The sequence below is a fragment of the Cygnus olor genome, chromosome 4, assembly GCF_009769625.2.
Source record: "Cygnus olor isolate bCygOlo1 chromosome 4, bCygOlo1.pri.v2, whole genome shotgun sequence".
In the NCBI taxonomy this organism is placed as follows: Eukaryota; Metazoa; Chordata; class Aves; order Anseriformes; family Anatidae; genus Cygnus; species Cygnus olor.
Genome location: NC_049172.1, coordinates 27094378 through 27122377, shown reverse-complemented (window position 1 = coordinate 27122377; position 28000 = coordinate 27094378). Strand labels below are relative to the sequence as shown.

At 38.4% G+C, this 28000-nt stretch overlaps 1 long non-coding RNA gene across 4 annotated transcripts in view; it reads right to left on the bottom strand.

Annotated features, from left to right (window-relative positions):
• LOC121069571 overlaps positions 1-19159 on the bottom strand; it is a 104350-nt gene extending 85191 nt beyond the window's left edge. For all 4 annotated transcript variants that reach the window (XR_005819492.1, XR_005819490.1, XR_005819493.1 and 1 more), the window contains exon 1: positions 19076-19159. This is a non-coding gene — a long non-coding RNA (uncharacterized LOC121069571). The remainder of the gene's footprint in view (positions 1-19075) is intronic.
• Positions 19160-28000: the final 8841 nt, after the last annotated feature.

The following is a 28000-nucleotide window of genomic DNA, read 5'->3' as shown; positions in this document are numbered from 1 at the left end:
CAGCTGAGATAATTAGTCCTACTGCCACCTCCTTAAGCATTGCAATAGCTTCACCTGTTCCCTTTAACCTTCCCAGCAACATCTGGTTTGTCTTGAACCTGTTCTGGAGATTAACCCTCTGCTCTCCAAGCTTTTGATTTGTATCACACGTGATTTTGAATTAACAGAATGGTATTCTGAAAACGTAACAGAAAATACAGCTTTGTAAGGGATGATTCCAAGTTCAGATGGCTTGTCTTGGAGGAGGATCTTGGAGAAAATATAGCATAACCATGTACTACAACACAGAAATAATGCTGAGAAGCCCTTGGTTTGCATCTTTTATTAGTTTCATTGCATTTACAATCAACAGTAAAGTTTAAAATGTATGCAGGAAAATGTCACAAAACAGTACTGTGAATGCAAAGAATAATAACGATCAGTGAGGCATGGCAAGTTCTGGCCATGTTCTCAGCCTAGAGTGGCTCTGTCAGGCAGGTGACTGGGCCAGAAACAACAGCTTCAGTAACAGTCACACTAACTTATTATAGAAAACTGAAGATCCCTCACACACACACAAATTAAGCTTGAAGTCACAGAAATACCCATACATATGTGCCAACATGCATTCAAATTATCATAACTCTTTTTTAAACAATACTTGCCTATTTTTAAAATAAAGGCAGAGGAGAGTATCTACAGAAGATTAAAGACTCAACATTGAAAAACATAGAGTTGCTAAATAGACCATGTTTCTTCTGTTATAAAACACTGAAAACAACACAATCCATATATGGTCCTTCAAGAACATTCCACACATCTTAGCGAACAAGTCCTATGAGGAGTGACTGAGGGAACTGGGGTTGTTTAGCCTAGAGAAAAGGAGTCTCAGGGGCGACCTTATCACTCTCCTACCTTGAAGAAGGTTGTAGCGAGGTGGGGGTCAGTTTCTTTTCCCAAGCAAAAAGCAATACAAAAAGAGGAAATGGCCTCAAGTTGCACCAGGGGAGGTTTCTGTTGGATATTAGGAAAAATTTCTTCACTGAAAAGGTTGTGAAGTATTGAAACAAGGCTGCCCAGGGAAGTGGTTGAGTCACCATCCCTGGAGGTCCTCAAAAACTGTGCAGCTGTAGAGCTTAGTGACATGGTTTAGTGGTGGACTTGGAAGTGCTAGGTTAAAGATTGGATTTGATGATCTTAGAGGTCATTCCCAATCGAAATGATTCTATGATTAGAGAAACTGAAATACAAACTAAATATGTAATAGCAGCTATCAGAATTGGTAGTCAATGAAAGAAAAATAAATTGCCAGTATTTCCACATTACGTACTACAGTAGACTGTCAGAACTTTGCAACTGGTGTTTGTTGTTTTCTTCCTGTGCTTAGTAATTTCTTTACTTTTTCTATCTCTACTAGAAATAAAATAAATAAATAAAATCCCTTGTGTTGGTTGTTCTTTTCTTAAAGATCATATTGTGCAAACAAACCACAAATTAAACAGATGTCACTCAATGTCTATTCATGTGGGTTAGCAAAATGAAAGCCTATGCTCTTGCACTGTATGTTACATACCTTTATAGGAAAGGTTCCCCACCATGGCTTGGTAGACAAAGGAACCACAGCAAAGTGAGATCCACAGCTATTGGGCTTCATTTCCCTGCATGAAGTGGAAATGGATCAGTCCTCAACCGCCTCGTGGCACACTGTAAATTTGCCTCTAACCTTGACAGAGACACGATACCAGCATGTTTGAAAGGGAACATCATGAAGTTTTCCTGAGCTACAGACTCTTAGGAAGCATATAAAGCCCAGCAATTGAGTATCAGACAGTTCTTTTCCCAGGATATTCCCCAAACAGTTTAGGATAACACTTTAAAAGAAGGTTTCTATTTTCCATTATTGTTCATTTCAAGTGACGCATGTTTATTAACATCAAAAAACTCACATTAGACATTCATGTCAGACATATTGAATACTGCTACTTGTCAAATTCCACAGAGCTAAATCATTTTCTCTTGGGACTATTATCAATATCACAAAGTTCTCAAGTTCCTGGCCAGCTGTAGCTTCCCAAACTTTTGCGTTTGTGTTGTACCTATGAAGTATGTGGACTATCAGAACAACATTCTACCTTATGTCAGTGATTTGGGATAATGTGCATCTTTTCATGAGTGAATTATATCAAAATAATTATAATTAAATAAAAAATTAAAATTAAAATTAAAAAAAAAAACAGTGAACTCTTGCATAGGAAAGCAATCTCCACCTTCAATTTTTTGAGTTTCTCTGTGTAGAAATTAGCTACCAAATCTCTCATCCTTTTGGAGGAAGTTTGCTATTTACTGATCATTACTCTTCTCAGTACTCGGTAGTTTATGCTGTATAGTAGCTGTTTACATGTCACTAACCATGTTTATAAAAGTGTGTTTATATAGCGCATAAGTTCACCTATCTCTCTGTAAGATTTTTTACCAGTGACCAGCTGCCATAACACTTTTTTCATTTCCTGATCAGCAGCACAACATTTGTCAGCACAGCCTTAATTAAGACCATTGCTTAACCTAGTATACTCTGATAGTAAAAAACAAGCCTACAGACTACTGTACCTGAGAGCTGGATCCTCTTGCAAGCTACAAAACAAACACAGTGTTGCAGTGCTTTCCCAGTGCCTCTGCAGAGGAGGGTGCTGGCCCATAGAGCATTTGGAGATCAGAAGTCCCATCAGTGGATGGAGTCTCCTAGATGCCCAAGAGTCAGAGCAAAGGCAAAAAAACAGCTCTCTCAGCCACATGCTTTCTCTTTATATAGCAAGAGATTTTCTAGTTGTGAAATAACCTCCTACAACCATGCCTGACCATTCACATACAATCCCTTCCATTAGAATAATTGATGTAGAGTGAATTTTAAGGAAAAGGAAAATTGCAAACAACTCCTATGGTGTTTGGGAATTATCCCTCAGATATAATAGGTCACAAGATATATCTAAAGGCAGTGACAAGATTAATATATCTCTGTAGCAACTACATTTATTAAAAAAAAAAAGAAAAGAAAGACTTTTTGCATCAAAATCAGTAGTGTTGTCTTGCTCGGGAAATTTAGAAGGGACTTTTTTCTTGACTGCTGCACGTACATCGGTGCTGCTTCTTTAAAACCAGTGTTTTTATGCTTTGACTACTAAGAAAAACTGTGTTTGGCTACAGAGGCACATGAAGCTTTTGCACTGGTCTGCAGTCATTAGTGATGTTTCTGCAAGGTGCAAGAGGAGTGTTTTTTAAATGTCATTTAGAAAAGAGGTCTTCGCTGAAAAGCAGGCATCTGCACAAATATAGCAGCACTGTATAAATCAGACTCTGATTCTTGTGTTTTCCTAGCTGACTGTGAATAGTGGAAGATTTCTTATCTGACACTTTATTTTTTACAGCCAAACCTTCATGTTAATAGAGCTGTGTGTTTTCCTGTTTCACACTGACCTAAATTTGGGCACACCTTCTTGGAGGTAACTGGCAGGAGATTGCATCTGTGTTAACATAAATAATATGTAGATTTTGTAGCGATGAAGCCAGGATGTTTCCAGAACTCCACCACACTTAAAGTGAGTTTTATATTCTACCACTGTCCACAGTATAGACATATCCTAAACTGGAAAGACAGGGGATAAAGCAGCAGCATAAATTTCAAACCACAGCTCCTCAGAAAAGTGTTCGGGGTGTAGAATGTTTTCCAATTCTTCTGTGGAGATGTTTCTGTCATTGTGAAAACCCTAAAATGTGGCATACTTAACAGATTCATCAGGAAAAATTAGAAGCAGTTTTGAAAAAATGATTGAACTTCTGTTGGCACTGGGAAAAGGGAAAAGGGATGAAAGGCAGGCACAGTGAGAGAACAGCCTGAAATGAGAACAGGATCAGACCACCTGGTCAGGCAGTGGCAGTGGAAATGGCAATGTGGAAAGTTACCAAATCTGAACTGAGGTGAGGGCTGAATTGCCTGGGAAGCGCTGCACCAGCGCTAGGTAGGAACAACACACAAATCTCAACTGAGCAACACTCAGGGCAGATCAATATACAATAGGACCTGCAGATCAAAAACTGTTTTCCCTCCATGTCAGCTGCTAGCAGAAATCTTTGAACAGAAACAGAGAAGGAAACTAGAAGTGCTAATAAAGTTGTGAGAGAGAAACAAAAGAGATTTCAGTCATGAGATTTAGCGCCGGATGCTCAGACTAGGATGTATACATGAGTACAGGTGGTTCACAGAAGGAAAAGGGCACATTTTAAAGAAAAGCTTCTTTTTTAAGAAGCCTGGATCATACAGCCGTGTCTACCACAGAGCCTGCTGAGGAGGCTCAGCTCTCCTGCATGGGCTTGCCAGCCTGAAACTGAGCTGGCTGAAACAAGAGATTACCACCAGTGGCAGTGAGGAGCACGATGTTCTTTGATTCATTCTTGTTATGATTTGGAGAGAAAAAGTACTTTCAAAACTATCCCTGATGGGGCAATTCTCACACACCCATGTCCCAACCCCTATCTCCCCCCCCACACTTTCTTTTTTTTTTTTTACAGTCACATAACAGTTTTGAAAGGTATCTATCTCAATGATTTTTTCCCCAACTATCATGCCATTTGCCATTTCACTGCAACAAACAAGGAGAAATTTGATCCAGGACAGAAGATAATCTATTTCAAACAGCATTCATTAGCAACACCCTTTAATGAATTTTAGAAGTAGAACAAAAAATAGTTCCCAGCATTTATAGCATATATAATTACCTTGACCTAATTAATTGAAAATAAGTTTGCCTTAGCATATTGCAATACATATTGCAATATTGCCTTACCATATTAGCATATTGCCTTAGCATATTGCAATACAGGAATATACATATTGCAATACAGGAATATACAGTACCTTAAGAACAGATTTCAAAAAGAAATACCCAGAGTATTAAACTAGTGCAGATGCAGCTTGCAAAGTATCTGCATTAGCTGAGCCCTCATAACTCAAATATTTTTTCAGCTTCTGTAAGTTTTGAAGTCTATACTGAACTCTTTTGTGATAACATTCCTGTGAAATTAGCTAGGTTAAAATTGGTCTGTATGAGCCAAGCTAGAAGGGTTTTTTGTCTCTAACAGCCACTCTGACCCATAAAGAGCTGGAGTAAGAAGCACAAGTAGATTTGTTGTGGTTCACTTGTACTGCTCTACAAGATTTCAGGGATAGAGATGCATCTGAATGAACTACTGTGTAATGAACCCAGACGACTGTTCGATTCATTGATCAAAGTGTTTGTAGCTCACATTTTGAATCAAGCAAAGTAGAAATAACTATTGAACAAATAAATTTCATCTGTCAGAGCCTGAGAAATCACTTAGGTTCTTGAAAAAATTGTGTTTTTAAGTAAAAAAAAATATATATTTAAAGCTTTTGTCACCTGTCAATATAACTAAACAGCAGCTTATTTTTTATATGGTCTCAGAGCTGTAAGAAATATGGAAGGAATACAAGCAGCATATTTACAGAGTAAACAGGACGAGATAAAAAGAAACTGTAGATTAATTATTTGCATTTAGTCAAGTATTTTTATCTTGTCAATAAAATTAATAGCCTCAAGTAGTCTTGTCTGAATAACAACCATTCTTACTTATTGCTTTCATCTCCCCTACTTTTTGGAGTTCAGGCATCCCTCAAGAGGTTTTTTTCTTTGGCATAAGGTCTCTTTTTTTACTTAAACATATTTTCATAATGTGTTGCATCATAAAATAAAACATTTCTCTCTAGCAAGACAGACGGTTTGTGAGGGGTACTCTACAGTTAACTTTGTCTTAAACTGCACCAAATGCTCTTTTCAGACCTCAGACTGATGCTTCCAATAATTAGCAATAAAATTCCTTTTTAGCATCATTCCTTCTGTGGCCCTGAAAGCAATAAAGACCATAAAGCTGCAAAAGACAAAAATTAACAGCACCAAAAACTAATTTAAAAAAATAAATATTCGAAACGGTAAGACAATGAACACTGATATCAGCCAAGAGTTCTGGTTATTTGTAAGGAACACGGTAATAGAAGAACAGGAAATAGCTGATTAGGCTGCTAAAGGCACTCCAATTTTCTTCTATTTATTCCCAAAAAGTGGGGCTTTATGGAAGGAAGTTAGTTCCAGCACTTATTCCCTTTCACAGCTGGTACTCCTGTTCCACACATTCTCTTCAAATTGTTTCATTCGAGGACTTCACTCATAAAAAAAAAAATCACAGAGCAACAGAAGCCCACTTCCCAAGCAGAAGAATTATGAGTAGGAAACCTAAATCATCTTTCCATCGTATAATGATTTATACACCCATCTAGTTATTTTAGTCAAAGCCACTAGGAATCATGGCTGCAGGCTACTTATTTGGAGGAAAAAGCTGTATTTGCTAAAAGAAACCTATTCACAATTCTTTAAGAAAATTATAGTTATTTGTAGAACCTACAGCATGTACTACCCCATCAATGAGTTGTATGTCTAATTACCATCTCAGCAAGATTCATTTACATACATTCCATAGTTTGTTTAGTTTTCATATAACTTGCAGCTCAAGATCAAGAGTGAATATTAAGATTAAGTAGAGCGAAAAAAAAAAATTTGCAGTTTGGTCACTCATCAGCTATTAAGCCTACAAAAGCTATTAAAAAGGGCATACAGATAAGATCATCAGTATGTTTTTCCAAGCAACTGAATTAGCTGAAAGACAACCAAAACAAACTCATTACACAAATTTAGTCATTGTCTTTGCCTTATGTTGTTGAGCTTTCTCTCTCTGAAAAGACAAGAAAAAAAAAAAAAAAAAAGGATTTTCCTCATTTAAATATCGGTGGTTTCCTAAGAAGCACAACATTGACCATACCTGAGGCACATGATTTGTGAAATGCAGTCTGTCTGGCCACACCTAACCCCAAGGTATTCCTAGGACTCATGGGGACCACATTCCTGTGGGGTGCCTCTGTCCAGGAGTGCTCCAGCTCCTGCTTCTGCTTCTCCAGGGCACACTGCCACATACACAGCTCTACCCACTGCATACTCATCAGAGCCTCTGGGCCTTTTCTCTATCACCTAGAAAACCATTTAATCACGGGCCATAGCCTCTCCTCTGTTCATCTGAGCTCCATGGGTTTATGTTACTGACTGGAGGCCTCTACTGATTTAGCAATTACTAAACAAAAGAGCATTGAACCACTCCCTCATTTAGCCTGGAGGGAAAGGCAACTGCTCCAAGGAGTCTTCACCAAAACCAGAGCTGTAGTCAGCTTACAAGTGAATCAACTTCATGAGTTTAGAAATCAAAATGGTGGGAAGTAGAAAAATGTGGGGCTAATCTCGGATGTCAGTACTTTTTTTGACATGTTACTGAGTGATTGTAAGAGAAAGACAGGAGGCAGGATGCTTAGATCACAGAAAACTCAAGCAAGTAGAGTTATATGTTGGCAATGGAACCAAATTATGGTCTAGAAAAAATATTTTGATTATTGCAACTTTTCTACAGAATATTTTTCTTCTGGCAAATATGCATGTATGACTGCATCAGTGTACAGAGTTACGGGCAGAATAGCGCAGTTATTGGCAGCATAGATACTTGTCACAGAGATAGGTATGTAGCAAAAATAATAGCACCAAGCAGGGAGAAGACTGCAGCAAAACCACATAAATAGCAACATGAGTGACAGAAGTAGAGGGTTTTGCTCATCTTTCACTGTAAAAGTAAGCATTAGCCTCTTGGTGGGCAATTTAATCCCAATTTCTTCAGATTTTCACCTTTCAGTGCACCCTGTCAGATAACTGAGGGGGGTGAGAGAGAACTACATCAATAATCTATTTTCAACTACTTATCAGTGAGTAGCCTATTACATCTCTCTGCTGTGACTGACTACTGTCTGCCAATATCATAAACCCCACAGCCACAAAAAGACTGGGTAAAATTGCATACATATAATAATATATAAATGTGTAATTTAATTAATGCAATTTCTTTATTGCATCAGTCACAACACCCATTTTATATTTCCCAACAGTGATAAATAATACAATTAACTTACTTGCAAGACTGTTCCAGCACTCCACTGCCTCCTACACATACACATGTTTGAAGTGAACTGAAAACATGTTGTATAGAAGACTGTTTTTGAAATTGAAATGTGACTGCATATGCACAACAGGTATGCACAGTGGCAAAATGTTCAAAGACAGAAGGATCATATTCATCTCTCTAACAGGAACTAAAATACACTATCTGATTTATGTAGCTCATCTGAGCTCATTCAGTTTAAAATATTCATACTAACTCTCCACAGACAGTTGAAATCTGGAAACATTTACAGAAATATTTTGCTAACTCCTAAGTCTAAAAATACAGAAAGACAAAGAGGGAAGAACCAAAAAAGAATACATTGCTTACCAGCGATTCCTTCACATGTAATTACAGCTACACAACAATGGCCATGCAAGATGTGATCATTCTTTTTATCCCTTAATCCCCCCTGTTTTATTAGTCCTTCCTCCTTCAGAGTTTCAGTGCTCCTGAAAGCAATACTTGACTTCCACAAGGAAGATCTTAATGCTGTTTCTACAGAGCTGGATTTTTGTACAAACTGTCCGGCTAATACTACCTTTCTGCCATTTAGGAAAGAGCAAACAGTAAAACAGAAATACTTAGTATCACCGATCCCACTTTCTGGCAACTCTTTTCAACTACTGAGCTCTTTTTAATGTTTTATTTTAATAATAACCGTATGCAACACAGATGCACATAGGTAGATATAGCAGACATATAAGTTGTGAACCTATTTTTGAGTAAATAAGGTTTTAATCAAGTCATATTTATTTTATTACTTGCAATAATATTTTAGTTCAAATAAGTGCTGAAAATACCATAAGAAATTTTACAGGATAGAAGAAAATCCCAGTAAGAAAGTAACATTGCCATCCAGAATAGCTGTAATCATTTTCTAGTATATATAAGTTGCATATAAAATTGTGCTGCAGGCTTGCTACTCAAATGAGGTCAAGAATTAGTATTCCAAGCTCATAATAATATTACGTATAGTGCCAGTATTAAAAGTCCTTATACTACATACATGTTTTCTATGATAAATTATGTAAATATTTGTTTTACATAGCTATATATTATAAAATAGTAGACAGCACAATTATATGAGGTAATTTTCTTATTTTTTAAGAACTTTAAGTTGGGTAAAACTTCTGGTCATGTTTTCCTTTTCAACAGGCCATTTGGAAAAAAAAAGAATAACGTGGCTCTTCCTTGGTCCTTTTTTTTTCTTGTTTAATGCTAAGATCCTTCCAAAAAAATAAATTTCAAGAAAACAGTGACAACTCATTTTATACTCTACTCCTTATCTGTTGAGTAAATTCATTAATATTTCATCCAAAGTTGCCTTTTCTGTAGAGCAACAACATCTTCAACATCCTCCAAAAGTTACCTTACAATATTTCCACTGCCAGAAATTTAAGACAGATGATTTATTTCATATCTTTTTTTTAAGAAGAAAAACCTATGTCGGCAGTTTTTTTCTCTCTCTCTCTTTTTTTTTTTTTTTTTACTGGAAGATGTTTGCCTACTATTCAAAAATTCAATTACCCTTCCTTGATATGGAACAGCCTTTTACATTACTTTATTTTGCAGTTCCAAGTTTTCTTCCTGCTGATTTTTGCTTTGCTTGCTAATTTAAGTCTACCTGCCATCTTTTGATGATGTGTCAGCAGGTCCCATCATGGGAGAAACAAACAACAACCAAGAAGTAAAAAGCAGCTTCAGTTCACACTTTGAATCAAGTTAAGGTGCAGACTTGTTTTCCTGCCAAGATTAAACCTGTGTAGTAGCAGATGAAGCAGGAGTGACTTGTCTCTCACTTTACATGCCACCTCTAGCTGATTTTAGATCTTCCCCCAACCTGTTCAGCTGATCTGGGAGAAAATAAGCCACAAAGACGGGATATATTTCCTCTATAATTTTACAAAATGTGCTTTCTGGAGCCACATGAGTGAATCTTTGCATCATTAACCATACATACATCCTGTATTTTGGCCTGGCTGGTGCTTGGCACCTACAGGTTTCATTGCTTTGAGCAAGGACCATCAGCACTTACTGTTCCTCCCAGCAGCACAGCTGCCTCTCACTTGGCAGCTACTCACCACAAGTTTAACTGTGTGCCTTTTGGGCAGCATAATTTCCAGAAACATTTCTCCCAAGTTCAAACTCTCATAGCCACAGCTGTTCATGCCTCAGTTTTAATTCTGGCCTCTTCCAACCCTTCAGCAGTACTAGCAGTTATGCATATTTACACATCTACAATAATCTGTTCAAGAAACTGAACTAAGCATAAGCCACAAGTTACTGTTATCCTACATGTAATTGTATGAAAACGCCCAGTGTGGACAATCACCCATTTGAAACACGGATGCTTTTCATACTGACTAAAAATAACACAGCACTGACTCCATGTGTGCAGCAGGCCTATGCATTTCAGCTCCCAAGCAATTCACACTGTTTGCAGCGATATTTAGACCTGCCCTCAAAAATCCCAGGTGTTCTCTTGCTCTCCATCACCACCTATGATCACAAGCTCTCCTCTTTCTCCCAGTCAAAGACTATACTGACAGAAGACTTCCACTGGATTACAAATCCTTCTTGACAGTTGTCATTTCTGCCGCACACATTTTTCTCAAAGCACAAGCTGCATTTCTTTCCTGTTTCTCATTTCCCAAACTGCCCTCTTTCTGCTCTCAGGTCTCACTTTGCTTGGTAACAAAGCCAGGAATACGGGTTAGGCAAAGTCTCCCGTGTGAGGCTTCAGCTGACCTGGAAGCACCAACTTTCACCAGATGTTCTCCTCAAGGACCTGTTCCACAGTGATGTCTATCCCTTCTTCTGAAGATAGTGTACAGCTCCAAAGAAAAAACACAGTGTTTTTACAAATTCATCTGAGACACCCTGTGCTGCCAATTCTTTGCCATGCCAATGGAAATATGGAGATGCACTTTTTAAAACTGACAAACAGAAAGAGGCACTGTCATTTAGTCAGTACCTTGCTAACAGAAAACTCAACTTTCACAGATGCCATGGTCCACTAAGCATATGCCTCCCTCTACTATTGTGTTGGGAGAGTTTAACAAAGGGTGAATTTCTTCTTTCCAAAGGTTGATGGGAAAAAAAAAAAAAAAAAGACCAAAAAAAAAAAAAGAATTTATTAAGAAATTATCAAGAAACAAAACAAAGGATGTATGTCTATTGTAGATGTATTGTCTAGGATGTATTGTCTATTTTGATAGTAAATACACATCTACATCATTATGTAAATACATAATGTATGTATTAGTAGATACATAATGTATTAGTATTAGTAAATACAAAATGTATGTATTACATTAGATAGTAAGTACACATCTACATCAATACACATCTACACATTATCATCCAATAACATAATCGAAGCTACAGAAAACAGTAAAATTTATGTGCTGCTAACCAAGTGGGTGCGGTACAGCAACTAGCAACTAAATCAGTTCCTGTGACTTTTAATGGAAAATTTATAAGGGTGATTATGAGTCATTTCTCCAGAAGAGTCTTTCCATTCATGATAGGTGGCTCTAGCTCCCCCCCATCTCCCTCTGTTTTTTTTATTAATGTATATATACACAACTGGGACAAGGACTGCATAGCAATGACTTGGATCAGAGTACAGTGACTCCTCACACAGAAAAAGTAACTGTTGTAAAACAAACTTTACAGTCCAAAGAAATTCCCTACCACAGGGTTAACACTTCCCTTCCTTGGGGTTTGGCACAGAATAGAGGAGATTTGTAACCAAGTGTTTTATAACAGGCTTCTTCAAATTGTTCAGTGGAGGCAGAAATATCATTCTGTGAATTCAATACTGGACATACCCAATTCAAAGACCTTGGTGAGTAAGAAGGTAATAGTATGAGGATCTGTGATTGTCCACGTTTACTAATCTGACCACCAGCATTCTGGTGAGGGTTTTCCTAGATATCTGAGAGAGCTAGCCTTTCTGCACAGAACTCACAAGCCACAACTGTTTCAGTGTATGTCTGTATCATTATTCAGGTTACTGCATCTCTGTCACACATTTTTAGCCAATGCTTACAAAGCATATTCAGAAGAACTAGCAAGGTACTAGAAGATGAAAAAGGATCATGAAGCACTGAGAGGTTTCCAAAGAGGTTCTACTGTCTTTCTAATTTCAGGTTTCACCTTCTATTTGATTACTCCTTGTGTAAAGCCAAATTAACAAAGAAAAATAATGGTGTGCATTCAGAGTCAGTTAATATATTCTGAGATATAGAAGATGTCACTCTCATTTAGAGGAGCAGTACAACTTCAGTCTAAGTGGACTTACTAATGGATGACTACGTACCTCTTAGCTCATTGTATTATAGACATAGTTCCATTTTTCTGATGGTTGTTAAAGATGACAAGTAAAATGACTTTTGGCAGTTGCACTCAATTCTCCGGAAAATGAGAGTCAAATTCAGAATACATGCCATAAGAGAATGTTGCATAAAAGTACTGCTGAGTTTGGCAGGTTCAAACAGTCTCACTGAGACAGCAAGGACAGACTGAAACAAATCAGGTCCCATAAAGGTGCCGAAGTGTTTGAGGATTATATTATTCAAGAGGCAGATGTGATGGAAAATTAACATACTACTTCCTTATAGTAAAACTAGTTCCATCAATTTGATTTTAGCCATCATGCTTCTTTTCTTCTTGGTTTGGTTTGGTTGGTTTGTTTCTCAGCTAATAACAACTTGGATAAAGACCTTGCTGTAACATGAAGTCGTATATGCAGGGTAAAGAGGGCGTAACTGTGTCACCCTGTAATAACAGGCTTTGTACTGAATTTGTAAGGCCTCAGGACTGAGGCTCATCTGGCTTGGTCTGCCTGGCCTCTTCTTAACCTGCCTGCAACTTCCCTTCACTTTATCTCTAACAGCATTTTTTTTCCTCATTGACCAGGTTCTATGGCTAATTTGTTTTATTCAACTCCTATAGTACGATCACAGTTTATACAGATAGCAGTAACAAGCCATTATTCTATGCAGAATGAGATATTTGTGGCTAACATAACAGCACACAATAGCATAGTACAGGCCTGATATAAAAGCAGAGACCTTGAGAAGTGGAGAAAAGGATGCAGTATGGAGGAGAACAGGCACTGAAAGATAAGGTGAGATGGGGCGCAGGCCTGGTACTGGATACCCTGCTGCTATAAACAACTCACTAATGGTCACTAAAGGAAATGTGGGATGACAGCAGTTTTATGTGTGAGATAGAACAAAGCAATAGCATCGAGCGCATGTGAAAGCACCAGATTTAGATGTAGCTGCAGACCAATAAAGAATGAAAAACAATGAAAAAAGAACAAAGGCATAGAAGCATGGTAGCACACTTAATTAATGGCCCCACACAGATCCCTGAGTAATGGAGATGAAGCTATCAACATGAACATAGCATTCTTCCTGGCAGAGGAGTCTGTATGCTGACAAACCACTGCAACACCCGCACCACCACCCAGAAGGCACCACTGACCTTATGTCCCAGAGAAGTAAGCCTAACAGTTTCTGACCCTTCCCCTGATAGCAAGTGTGTGAGTAATGATTTTAACTGTGTTCTTATTGCTATTAAACTTTTTTGGCATAGATTTATTCTTTCACATTCTGTAGTAATTACATTTGGACTATTAATGGTTCTTGGATTAACCTATTAAGATTTCAATTACAGTAGCAATAAATTCTTGGCCTTTTTCGGTTTTGCCCATAAACAAGATTTTGAGTGTAGCAATGGCTGGCAGTTCTGACTACACAGAATTTCATAAAATGAAACTTTGGATTTACTAAGGAAAGGTGATCTTCTGCAGAGTAGTTTTATTCCTGTATACAACTTAATTATTCAGCAATAATTAATAAAAAAGACTAAGAGGTTATTCAAATATTTTGCTTACTATCCCAAATACTTCTGCAATGGTGTTGTCTACAAATGAGACTATCTCTAATTTTGCAAACATTGTCTTCCATTCTCCTTCATTTTATTTTCATACAAATTAATAAGAACATAAGATTAGAAAGGTCCTCAGAGGCCAAAATGTCCATTGCTAGTATGTCAGAAAACCTACTACTACTGCTAATCTAATTAGCTAGTTATTCCAGGAAAAAAAAAATCCTAAAAATATTTATGTACCATTTGTTCTTATTTGTTCCTGTGCCAACACTATTCGCTACCTAAAAATGACCTGTGCTGTCCATAATGTTTATCATCCTAAATATTCACTGACCATTATCATACTCTTCAGTCTTTATTTTGCCAGTCTGCTTTTTTTTATTGTCCCATTGAGACAAACTCTTATTTTCGTTTAATACTGTTAACGCTTCTTTTCACTCATTTCAGTTAAATTCCATCTCTCCTGAATATGAACAAATGAATATAATAGTCTTACTACTAATGCTTACTATTAGTCCTTAAGTGCTTGCCTTGTCCTTTGTACTGTTAGATTTACTATTAAATTACATGGCACTTAGTTACTTTTGTTCTCAGCGGTACACAGTTCCTTCTGTTCTTGTTCTCCATGTTTTCTTGAAGGTCTGTTAGCACATTGCAAATGTACATTAAGCAGTGCATTTAAAAAGTACACTTTCTGTGCCTCGGTCACTTATGAAATTGTTAAACATGATCGGTCCCAAGCCCAAGTTCAGAGAAGCACCACTTGAAATCTCCTTTTAGTTTAGTAATTCCCCTCTAAGCGTTACTCACTTTTTGCTTAGTCTTTTCCATGCATAACTCCCACATTTTATCTCAGTCCCCATCTTAATTTGCCTACAGCTTTCCCATGTGGCTCCATTTCAAATGCTTCGTTTTCAGTTTCTTTTTACTGGCCAGTCATCCCTCCAGTCAAAGAAAAATAACAGGTCAGATGTCACTATGAAAAAAAAATCACAGTTGGACTGTTATCTTAGCCTGCTTTCCAGCTTCTTCTACTAATTCAAACGAATTAGCTTCCTGCAGCTGAAGATCATGCATCCCACTGACCTCAAAGCAAACAATTTCAAAGGACAATATTTGACTTGTCTTCCTATATTGTTACATGCTGAACAGAAAATGATCACAGTTTATATGTCAACATCTGTAATTGAAGTTCTACAGGATTCTCTACCAAATCTCTAACCTGTTTGATCCTATATACAGCTTTTCAACATCAGGGGGTTTTAAGGAACACGTGAAAGACAAGAACAGATAAGATAAGCAGTTATTTAATAGCTATTCCCATTAACAACCTCTGCACTAGAGGAGAGTCTGTCTGTAGATCTCGTTGCCATTTCAGCATTACGGTACCCTTCTCATTTCACCTTTTATCAGTGTAACTTACATCACTACTAAATACTTTGAAAACTTCAGGTGAAGAAACTCAGTATTTTCCCAAACACTTGGATGATTTTCCAAACACTCAAGTGTTTCTTGTATAACTGCTTTGCTTTCTTGGTTTCTATGCAACTGTGCTGTCCATGACCCAGGAAAGCTGAGAAGCACTGAATGCCTGTCTATAACTATAAAATAAAGCAGCCCAAACCATTCCTGTTTATCTTCTAAACTGTTAAATGGCTACAGCATTAAATAGCAATCTTCAAAACAATTTCTGGCCTGGGAACAGTTCAGGTGTGGGCACTGGGCAAGGCCCATTACAAAACGTGCAGTTTTCCAGCAGTTGGTAGCCTCCTGTTTTGAAGGGTAAAAGGTTTAAAAGTACCAGCGCAGGCTATCCCGTGCTATTTAGTTGACTTCAGCGTTCGCAAACATTCCTGAGCATTTTAAACTTACTAGGGTAAGTACAGCAGCCTATGCTTATATCTGCTGAAGAAATCTTAAAGTGCAAATTAAAAAACAGATATAAACAGATTCTTATAACCCTTAATATACACAGAATAAAAAATCAGTTTGTAATTATGTCTTCCTTTTCCAAACCCAGTGATTGAAAAGACTGAACAAGGAGGAATTATTTTGTGTCTTACCAAGTTCTAGCCAGAAAACATAACCCCAGATGCTTTCCTCATCTACAGATGTGATCCAGCAAACTTTTCCACAGAATGGTGACCTGGCATTTTCTAAACAGCACATTTCTTTTCAGTTTTAATTAAGAGGAAGCCTGATTAAGAATCAAACAGCCCAGTCACTAAGAAGCTTCAAAGGCCCTGACAGTATTTTTCTGGTGCCTGTCTGCCCTCCACAGACCAAGAAGTCCCACTCCAGCTCAGCTGAGGTGGTCAGTCCCTGCCCAAGCCACACCTGAGCAGCACCAGGCCATGACTCAGCTACAGCCTGGCCCTGCCTTCATGTGCACCCCACAGATCCAGACCCTGACCTTGTGAATTGACTTCCCAGCTTGACTTTGGACCTGCCCCATCACCGCCAACTTGCTGGGCAGCCTCCACTGCTGCTTGAACATGGCTGAGGTCTCAGGGCACGGCATGCTGTGGCCAGGGCAAGGTGCTGGCCCTGCTGGGCCCGCAGCGCGCTCGACTCCCCACCCCTCAGGGAGCAGCCAGCCCCAGCTGACAACGTGTGTCAGCAGTGTAGCCCTTGATAAAGGAGAGATTTCACTCTTTTTGCAGTATTCCTTTTGAAGCTGTATGATAGCCCGATTCTGTGGGCAAGGTCGAGGTGGCTAAATACAGACACATCAATCCGGTGCACTGAAGTGCAGATCGTCAGCCTAGAGGAGCATTGCCAATGGAGCTCCAGATGGATTGGCTTAGGGAACAATCTTATTTAATATTTCCACTAATGGCCTTGGCTCAAAGATAGAAAAGCACTGAAGTTTGCTCATGACACGCAGTTGACAGGAATGCAAATGAAAGCAAGAATATGCTGGGGAAAAATAATAATGATGACCTGGAAAGCTGAACTAATACAAACTGAATGAGATCTAACACTATCAAGTGCAAGTACAGGAACGTAGAAACTTCTTACAGGGACTTCCACTTAAAGCATAAATATCATCAGTTTAAAATGACAAAGGAGAGACCTCAGTGGACTCATTCAATGTCTTGTGACTGCACACCAACTCTGTGAAGCGACTTTGTAGAAGAAAAATGTGAACTGAGGCAGGGAAGATGAAATATTACCAGTAAAGATGAGAACTAACTGCAGTCCTATTACACAAGGAGTTTGTGGGGCCTCTTCCAATATACTGAGCTATTCTTGTTCTTCCACAGTGAAGAACATAATGGGAGAAAGAGAAGTGGCCAGAGGAAAGCAAAGCCTGTTTTATCAATAATGGCTGAGGCTGACTACTGTTTTTTCACAAACACAGAAGGCACATATAAACACCAGAAAACGAGGAGTTTTTTGACACAACTTTAGTCCAAAACAGGCGTGTATAAAGAGAAAAGTTTCCAAAGAAAAATTTCTGGAAATGCATTGCATTGCAATCACAGGAGGAAAACTAACCTGTTCCAGACAGAACTCTACCAGCTGATGATAGGGATCTGTGATGCAATTGTGTGTGCTAGTGGGGAAATAGATTCAGTGACTCCGAAGATGCCTGGGTGATGTACTAATGCATCCGGCTCAGGGCTCCTGGCCCTGTTCCTTCCCTCTCCCTGCAGCAAATGGAACTACGGGCAAGACCAAACTTAACTCATGGGAAAGGACCACAGTTGTGTAGCTTTTCTCAGGGTGGAAAAAGCATACAGATATGTCACAGCTGGAAGTATGTAACTTTACAGGGACACACCTATAAGGTGCAAAGCTTAGGGCACCTATTGGCCCCTAGTCAAGGCCCACGGGTTAGCATCAACAAAGCTGAGTTAACTTTCCCTCTGAACTGAACTGGACACACACACAGGTCAGCCACTGACACCACATGTTGTGTGAACATCCACATTGCCAGAGGGAAATACAAGCCAGGTCTGCACTAGCCAGCAGAGCAGCCCAACAGGAGGAAATCCATCAGGCAAAATAGTTGGTGCTGAGGACCTGACATCAACACTGAAAATATTTCAGGGAGTTTTCCCGTTGTGCTAACTCTATTTCAACTCTGTTGTGACCAGGGTGCATTAGATGTATTCCTGGAACACATTTCTAGTTAAGCTTTGTCTGAAATCAGTCCAGTTCATGATCTGGGAAACTGCTCCATTATAAAAAAAAAACAAAGGGCAGTAAGAGGAGACAATCAAGAAACTTGCTTCGAAAGCTCATTCTGGATCTGAGCTAGAACACTACTACAATACTTTCATACCCACTGGCATTCTGAAACTAGTACGAGACTGCTGTCATTACAGCACTGTAATGACATGGCCCCTTAAGCTGCATGCAGTTTGAGATAGACCCTGGGTACCTTCCCTGAAGTTGCTCTACAACAACAATTTCAGCAGACATGCCCAGCCCTCTTTCTTCTGTGAGGAAAAAACTTGGCCCATTCCCCCTCACTGATTTCAAGAGAGCACTACCCAGTCTAGTCAAAACCACAGGTGAAGCATATCCTCTATTAACAGGCATCACCGTGTCTTATTTGAGAACAGCAAAGCTAAACTCTCCTCTGTCCTGTCCTATGATCATTAAATTCAGGCTTAAAAAACAAAGTTTCAAGGCTACACTGAATTCATTTGTGTTTTCTGGTGTAGGTTTTTCTTTTCTTTTTTTTTTTCCTCCTTTCCTTTAGACCATCAATAAAACATTAGTTGTGAATGGCTGATTTGTTCCAGTTCCAGCAGGTACACTCCAGGCTTATTGCAAGGCTTTTCATTTTGAAACCATTTTTGACATAACATTGCTATGTTACCGTCTGCCTGAGTGACAAATCCCAGATAAACAGCTTTATTGGGACACCCTCTGTCCCTTAACACACAATCTATACTAAATTTCCAGGGGCAGTTTTAAATATCTTAAGTCTAAAAACAAACACTGCAACTTGCACTGTATGAAATACATTGAAAGGTTATACCAGAATATACAGTGTGAGAGGCCCATACAAAGGCAAGTGAAAAATATATACCATATTTATTATTTATTAAGAGTGAGAAGGAAAAAAAAACACCTGCAATCCAAGCCATGTTGTTTTTGCATCTCATGGTGTATGTCATAATGAGCTGCAAGGAAGGAACGGGAATGGTAGAAGGGAGTTCTGTCCTCCAGAGGTGGAGTAGGAGTCTGAGAGCTTTCTGTACTTCATATCATATGCTGAAAGAGCAAAGGAGAGCAAAGGTCCTTTACTGCCATCACCTGGAATAAATGAAACCAACAAAAGAAACCTCCTCTTCAAGCAATACAGGCAAAACTCATTAAGTTGCATGCTGTTATGCAGATACAATGACAACATAGGCTTAGTTCCTCGTGAGAGTAGTCAGAGAAGCAGTGAAATTAGAAAATGGTATCTCTCAGGAGATATGGATATATCTTCATCCAACATCTGCAAAGTGAAACCAAGCATGCTCTCTGCAAAACACAGTTACTGAACTCCATTCTACATCTAGCATGGCCAGGACTTTCACACCTCAGTGCTTACAGAAGGACCTGTAGAGTCAAACCAGCGTAAGAAAGTAAAGCAAGACTCCAAAACTTTTAAGAGAAAATACAAGAGTATAAAACAGAATAATCAGGTGTATGAGAAAGGTAGTGGGGCTCTCAAATCTCAACTTGTTGACTATGATAAAATTTAACTGAAGATTATCAACACTGAAATACAAAAAAATACTAAAAATAAAGATTATTAACACTAAAATACATGCAGATGGTGTTTGGAGAGAAACACGTTTGCTTTTCAGTAGATTCCACATGGAAAAATATCATGCAGCTTGATGTGAAAGACACAGCAATGGCTGAAACCAACAAAGGAACACATGAGACAGAGATCACTGAATGGTTGGTCCTCATTCTCCATGCATAATCATTCAGAGGTAGACTGATCTAGTAAATACTGCATTAGCCTTACACTGAGAAACTAATAAGAGCTTCCCTACTTAAAAAGGCACCTCAGAACATTATTAGGGTCAAAACCAAAGATGAATACAGCAGCTTTGAATCACTTCTCAGAGATTTTTCATCCACATTTTCAATTCACTACAATAATTTAGCTCTAAAAAGTACTCAAATGGTATGTGGAGCGGCTTTATGTTGTCTGCTGTTCAAATATATCATTGAATTTTAGGACTCTCAAAATAATACAGGAAGAAGCATCTATAATTCTTTCAAAGAAGTCTGTGCTGTCAGGGGAAAAAGCCTTCCATAAGCTTCATATTCAATAAATTGTCTTTTCTTCTTCAATAAGGTAAAGAAAAGTGCCATTAAAAATGCTGATGCTGCATTTCAAAGTCTGAAATTATGAGATTTCAGAACTGCTGAAAATTCAAAAAGTAGAAAACTCAAAACACCGCATAAAACACTTCTCCATTTCCCTGAGTATGCATTGACTTAATAAGGGAGAAAAGACTCCCAATAACTGGAACTTTGATGGTTCTCCACACCTGATAAAAACTGTCAGATTTAGGGTAAGCACCAAACAGCTTAGAGACCTGCATTCACCTAAGTTCTGTGGATGCAATGCTGTAGTTGAAAATAAGGTTTAAAATCCCTCAGCTGGTATAGATACTCATGGCTTTTTCATATGAGAGATCTTTTCTTAATGTTTCATTATGTCCTTTTTCAAATCAGTTCAGAAATAAAATTGTAGTGAAGGGGAAAATGAAAATCAAATTAACATGTATGTATGTTCAATTCCAGTTTTAATTAAATCCTTGTGTCCACCTACTTTTTCAAAAACGGTGCTTAGCTAGATCCACCTATCCCAGTTCACAAACAATGAGCATCACAGACAGAAAACCTAACATATTAAATATATTTTATATATAGAAATGAGAATATTCTTAAATATATTTTAAATCTTAAATGTATTTTGTATATAGAAATGAGAATGGATAGCATAAAAATATAAAAGTTCTGTGGGACAGGAGTGCGAGGGGTGTATGTTCCACAAGAAGAGGCCAGCTTTTCGGTGCAGACCTGAAAGAGCAGTCTTGTGAGGAGGTATGCTACACTACAAACTCTCTGCTTGCACACAGAAGTATTTTGAACTGCTCTTCACTTGACAAAGGCTTTTTATATTTGTTTCTATGATGAACTATGAAGTACAGCAATTTGACGCAAAAGAGAACCCACAGTGAAGACACATTTCTAACATAAAGTAAAATGCCAACACTGACTATGAAAATCAGCAAAAACAAAACCGTAACCATTAATTCAAGTTTGGCATACATTTCTTTAGTTTTAATAAACAGAAAGCACTTTAAGGCAGAATTTTAAAATCTGCTATCCCATTGAAGTCACAGATGTAAAGGAGGTTATTATGATCATAATACATTGCATATTGGTCAAGCCCCTGTAGGACTAGGAGGGAAAAAAAAAAATTAAAAATCCATTTTGGAATATTGTGGAATTGTGGAATATTCAAAACTATAAGAGGAACTTGAATCACCTGCTTTACGAAGTTCTACCATACATTACCGTTTTTTTTTTTAAAGATAATAAAAGGTTCTTGAGAGGAAATGTCCACTGCCTTGCTTTTGCAGAGCACATTGTTAGGGCCAAAAAGCTGGTAAAAGGGATGGAGGACATGTACTGTTCCATTTCCCCTACTGTTACATTTCCCTTTCCTTCCCATAAACCAATCCAGACTTCATAGGTAATTGTTCCTCCCACAGAGTGATCCTCTATCAATTCAGGTACAGCTGCTGAGTGCCAAACAACAACTTCATTCTAAAACATTTCCTCAGAAATTTTCTTTGTATAAAGTTAATGGCCCTAAGTCTTGCCTCAGGCCATCAACTCTCTCAATCAGTCATTAATCCCCAGAAATTGCCCAGGGCCTCACTTGTTATTACTTAAACACACTAAATTAGGTTTTGAACAAACAGAACAAATGAAGGTCAATATCAGGAAACAGATCTCAGTGAAAACTGAAGAATATTCTGTGAAGTACATAATAGGTCTGAACCAGTTCAAGGGATACAGGGACTTGATCACAAGGTCTTCTGAGTTTACTGGGGACACGACCAGATGTGCAGGGAGTTTACCTCTGACTTCAGTGGGCTTTAGGTCAAATGCTTAATGCTCTAAACTCTCACGTCTGGTTCAGGGTCAGGTCAGAAGAGGTGCCCATAATGTCAAAACACTGAAAATAAATTATAGTTACACAGTATTTTTAGTTATCCTCAGGAGGCATTTCAATTATCATCTGTCACAAGACTCTATAGATAACTGAAAATACTTCTTTCTAGACTTTCCAAGGAGAAAAAGTACTCAGGACCTACCTTTATGATAGTTTGTTTGGTTCTCCCCTCCCCATCCCACTATAAGAGCATACTGCTCTTTAATGTTACAAACTATATGCACATTTCCTTGTAAAATTTGCAGTCTCCTTTCACCTCTTCATTTCCCTAGCCATATTAAATTAGTCATTCCTGTTGCTAGTAAGCACTTATAATCAAGACTCCTAATCAAGACACCAGAACTTTATTTGCCAGCTTCCTTGAACTGAGTTTGTTTTCCAGCTGGCTATAACTGGCCTGTAGAGCACTTCTCCTGCAAAGGTGAATCCTGCCTGCAAAGGTGAATCCTCCTACAAAAGCAGCTGAGGTTGTACCACTAACACCATCTTCCCCCTCGGCTCCTGGGGCACTCATACGTAACTGTACACAGGACCAGCATAAGGGCTCACAAGGTTTAGTGGAGCAGAATCAGACCATCAGCTGTGCTAGCATCTAAGAACAAGGAAGAAAAACCTGTGCATAACATTCATAAGCTTAAGCCCAACAACACTTTCCTAGTTACAGGTTTTATTATACACCCATGGAGCTCTTACAGACAGTAGTGGAGTAGAACTGCAGCAATTCGGTAGCTGTTAGCATTGACAATAAAATTATATTGTAATACAAAACACATCATGTAATATCTACAGAAAATGTCAGTGTCGTTATTTTATAGACCATAAAGTAACCAATGAAACATGCAAGTTAGTTAGCGCCAAACAACTAAGTAAGCAGGACTTAATGGTGCCTTAGATTTGTCACCTTGGTCCACAGAGGGTAAATAACTGGACAAAGAGGACAGATGCTAACAGACATTCAGTATTTTCCAAGTATTTTGGAGATGCTGTACAAATAAGCCCTCTCCATCTTGTTCTCGCATGGTCCCTCCCTAGAGCTCCTACATGTTACAGCACGCAACATGGCAGATAGGGTGGTTTTATTCTCATCCCCACCTTTGTCTCAGCCGAATCGTGCAGCAAACAGATAGGGACCCTTTTACCTTCAACAGTGAACTCAGCTAACAAAACCTAACATTTTTACTTATTACTCAGATATTTAGATCTTGAGGACATCATATACTTTGCTGTATCTATGTTTCCAGAGAAAACTTATGCTAGCCAGAGCAAAAGCAAGCCAAACACAGTTGACTAGCTGTTCACCTACACCAAAGGAAATAGGAATCAGCTGCTGGAGTACCGTGCACATGCGTATAGCCAAAACTAGCTACAGTTTTGGGAAATAGCCTCCCAAAGCAGCAAGCGCTGCAACCTCAACCTCAGCCCAGCCATCCTGGCAGCATCCACAGAACTGCCCAGGGTCCCCCTCCTTCCTTACAGAAGGCCACTCCCTTCCTGAGCAGCTGCCAGAGGCATGGGTGCTGATGGAGGGAGATGTGAGCATCCTCACCTGGCATTGGAAAAGGTCCTTGGAAGTGCTAGTATAAAGGTCTTTTAGCAGAGGGCACTGGGAAACGAAGAGGCAGGCCTGAGAGCAAAAGGCGGAAACCCTTCCTCAGTCTTTGAAGATCCTCTGACCACTCCCAGCTCCCTCTCCATACTGAGCATCCCCTTTCACCAGCAATCTCCAGCAGTCCCCCATGACCCACTGCCCAGCTCTCACATCACTTCTGAGCTGCACCGATCCCCTTGTGTTCTTCCCACAGTCCTTGTGGGAACACCTATAAACCTCTTTAAAGTCCTCCCAAAACTTCCCCTGACCCCCAGCCCCATATTTATCTTTCTCGGAACCCTCTCTGTTCCTGCCAGACCTAACCTCACCAAAGCCTCCCAGTACATCTACTGAAATATTGCATGCTTCCGCAGAGAACTGGATGCACAAGCTACCTAAATACACAAACACATATGGGTTTTTTTCATTCTTTTTTTCTTTTCTTTTTTTTTCTAAACCATAATGGTTGAAGTCAAAAAAACAGTACAGGAGAACGAAAAAAAAAAAAAAGGAAAGAAAGAAATCCATCAAGAATCTGCCAAGAACAAGCTTGCTGTATCCTTGCCTTATTTTTACAATCTTTTCTAAGCAGCTACTATTGGCCACTCTCAGAGTCTCTGAAACTGTCTTAGACATAAAATTGGTCTGACAATGCTCCTAATGTCATGGTCAAAAACAGGTTGTTGTTTATGAAAATCTTTAGAGCCACTCATCTTTCATTTAAAAAATAATAACAATAATAAAAGTTTTCTATCTGTCCTTGTTTTGCCTGACACTGTAAGAACTACTAGTCCTGTACATTTGACTTTCAAGGTAGTTGTCATGGAAATTAAAGTGATCTTGCAAACTGTAAACACGATTTCCCTCTAAGAGCATATAGGGAGAAAAACAAGGGGCCTTGCTTGAAAGTGAAACAATAAGTCCTGTTTTCAGCTAGACTGTCACATTTTACTCAATGATACACAGTAAGAGTTAGACCACCAGCCAGCAGAAGCCATTACACCTCTACATTTACTTAGGCTAAGACTACATCCTCCCTCCTTCCTCCTCCCTCCTCCCTCCTTCCCCGAATATTTTGCAGAAATCTTAAAATCAGTTTGGAATTGCATCAGCAACTATTCAGAGACATTGATTTCTGCTTATTTCAAAAGTGTTGCTGTGGTAAATAAAAATGAGTCTAAACTCACCTGCCACACATTCCAAACCTGCAGTAAGCAATGAGGAATTTCGGTTTTAATCAAGTTAGAAGTACACAAGTGACAAAACAAATAAAAATGATTTATAATTCCAATGCAGACAGCTTCTGGCACAAAACCTCTTTTAAAATAATGTTGCCTTCAGTAATGTACTTGATTAAAATAGATGGAAGTACTTTGAGCAGTTTTCACTCACTTATTCCTAAGTGGCATCCCTTTCTTCAATATTTGTATAGAGCTGGGTTTTATGAAGTTAGAATGTGATTACTTTGCTGTCTGGTCTAAATCATAACACTTAAATTACAAACACTTTTTTGAAAAGTGACTGCTCTCTGGCCTGTTCTCTGGAAGTTTCAAAGAGAAAAAATGTGCCCTTAACTTGTGTTCTCTTGGCCAAGACAAAGACGGGGCTTTTCAGCATCCCCTCTTTAGAGGTACGTTCTCTCCTCTGCATTCATACTGACACCAGACACTGAGGACACAGAATAGGTGCAGCTGAATAGCTAATCTGCGCTGGGGACTGACAGTATTTTCATATTGAACCCAGGATGAATTTGATGCTAAGACCAAAGAAAGAAGTGTCCAGTCTAAGATATGGGGCAGAGAGTGTATAATGTAAAATTTGTAAATATGTAAAAAATATGTAAATATGTAAAATGTAAATATGAGAAATTCATGTAAGGTATTTATTGGGAACTGTAGATGTATATGCTATATATGGAAACCAAAAATAAAGCAATTATGTGAAACTGAGTACCTAAATTAATTCCTGAAGAAGCGGTATGTACAGTTCTGTAAGTGCTTACTTGAAATAATTGGCATCAAGCTTTGTCTTTTGTTTAGACCCAGATAAAAAGAGTAGCTGTTGATTAAATAAACCCATGACAGAGGATCCCAATTCTCTCGATGGCATTCTCTTGAAAAACTTTCTACCAGTTTGAAAGCTCCCATTATTTTACAGTTCTTCCACTCTACATGCAGAAAATTCTTCAAACTGACAACTTCCAAATTAAAACACTGCAAGGGCAGCCACCATTTATACCTCATCATTCAATAGAGTTTTAAAGCAGTTTTTGAATAGCGGCAGTATCCCCCCATACCCACTCGGTTCTGCATTTATTGACTTCTCTTTCTTCTAACTCCTGATTAACTAGAGGCATCAGAAGATTGTGTCACCTCACTGCTGCTCAGATGAGAGACTAATCAGAATTCTACCTATTACATCTATAGCAACCCCGCTTAACGTTTTAGCTACTTAAGATTATTTATTGTTAGATTCTCAGCTCAATGGCATCTCGTCATACTTGCAAGACATTTCTATCTTACAAAAGTTCAGCTCAAACTCTGTACTTGTGATAGAAAACAAAAGCCTGTGCTTTCAGAATGACTGCTTGCAATTTTTTTCCTTTGTTTATCCATATTTTTGCTTTGCTTTGTATTTTAAGCTTCAAAACCTGTTACCTACAGTGTCAAAACTGCTCTTATGTGCAGCTTTAAGGGCTTTTGTATGCTTTATTTTTAAACAAGTAATTAATTACTGGTAGCCAAGTTTCAAAAAGAGTGGTTCATCTTTATTTGTATAGCTAGCAATGCCAAGATTTGAGGGCAGGTGCTAGAAGCAGAGCAACCTTCAAAATCAGGACACATAATAGCATGAAATCGACATGTGATTGAGAACCACATTTTGAGCTTTTCAGTTCTGAAATTTCAGAAATATAATCCACTAATATATCATCAAATTTACTCAACACCAAAGTTCTGCTATTGTGATAATGTGGTTTTTATGAGATTTCCAGAATTATTTGCTTAGTATCCGTAAATATGAAAAATGAAAAAGAAAAAAAAAAAAGCACAGGATTTACAGGATTTAAAATTTATGATTAGATCCACTGTTTGAACTGCTCTGACCTCAAAATTTTAGGTCATTAATGCCTAGAACTCTGGCTTAGTTTATCCAGCAAGGTTTCAAGGTGCACACTTCAATATGGAAAGCGAGCATATGGGCTGTGGATGTTGAAATCTATTGCTATTTCTTTATCTACACACACCATTGGAAATGTTTATGCATATGCAATGTCCATTGGCCCCATGTATTTTCCTCCTCAGCCTAACCAGCAAGTGCAGAGACAGATGAAAAACATAGCAGAGGAGGACAATCTGTGCTGTGGGTTCAGTTCTGTTTGCATGCTGATTGATGATCTGATTCTGGAATTATTCCGTGGAAATCTCATGGAAGCTCTGCCTTACCAAGGACAATAATTTGCTCTGCTGGATGTTTCACTTCCTTCCCTTCCAGTTACATCTATATAATTAAAGAAATAATTGTTGGAAATACCCCAAATGTGAAGAGAAATAGAAGGAAAACAAAACCAACGAAGATTATCTGCTAGCCCCTGTTTCTGGAATTTTTCTTTGTTCCTTTCCCTTCCTGTCTTTTCGGTACTGGAAATCCACAGAGCATATAGCTGTAGGCAAGGACTAAGTCATGGGAGTTTAAGTACAAGCCGGTAGTGTCATTTCCCCTCAAGATAGTTAAACATTCGGTTCAGTTGCCTACACTTTTCTCTTCCTATACTAAAAAGAAGTGGGATGTTAACAGAATAGTGAAGTAGCTTTATCCTCCGTTTCGATACACAGTGTTCATAATTACATAGCTGTGGGAGGACTGAGACAATACTTGTCACGTACTCTGTCCTTCAACAACTGAGTAGCTTCCCTTTACCCTTTTTGAATTCATAAGCATTGCCAAAAAAAAACCCAATGCACTACTGCACATTAGCTAGTAAAATGTGTGTAATTATCTAATAATTAGGCTGATGGATCATTTTCTTTTAAAGCACTGCCCAGATCATCAAAAAGTGCAAATGATTATAAAAGCAGTTTAACTTCATAGACAGTATACGTCACTTTAAAAATTTAGGCAGATTTTCACAGCAGTATTAACAGAGATTAACAGCATTAACAGCAAATCCAAACCCTGCATTTTTAGCAATCAGTTGAACTGCACACAATACA